Raw genomic sequence first — 365 nt, 5'->3', positions numbered from 1 at the left:
AGACAAATGAAAATGAAAACACAACAACTCAAAATCTATAAGACACAGCAAAAGCAGTACTAAGAGGGAAATTCATAGCAATACAGGCTTACCTCAAGAAACAAGAAAAAGCTCAAATAAACAATCTAACCTTATAATTAAAAGAACTAGAAAAAGAATAGCAAACAAAGCCCAAAGTGAATAGAAGGAAGGAAATAATAAAGATCAGAGAGGAAATAAATGAAATAGAGTCTAGAAAAACAATACAAAAGATTAATGAAACCAAGAGTGGGTTCTTTGAAAGGATAAACAAAATTGACAGACCCTTAGCCAGACTCATCAAGGAAAAAAGAGAGAGGACTCAAATAAATAAAATCAGAAATGAA

The 365-nt window shown here is 31.0% G+C and overlaps 1 protein-coding gene across 1 annotated transcript in view; it reads right to left on the bottom strand.

Moving 5' to 3' along the window:
• LOC105291381 (multidrug and toxin extrusion protein 2-like) overlaps positions 1–365 on the bottom strand; it is a 40,703-nt gene that overhangs the window by 15,786 nt on the left and 24,552 nt on the right. The window lies entirely within an intron of this gene.

The sequence above is a fragment of the Pteropus vampyrus genome, unplaced genomic scaffold (assembly GCF_000151845.1).
Source record: "Pteropus vampyrus isolate Shadow unplaced genomic scaffold, Pvam_2.0 Scaffold44, whole genome shotgun sequence".
In the NCBI taxonomy this organism is placed as follows: Eukaryota; Metazoa; Chordata; class Mammalia; order Chiroptera; family Pteropodidae; genus Pteropus; species Pteropus vampyrus.
The sequence above is the reverse complement of the archived record's forward strand: the minus strand, read 5'-3'. Positions and strand labels throughout refer to the sequence as shown.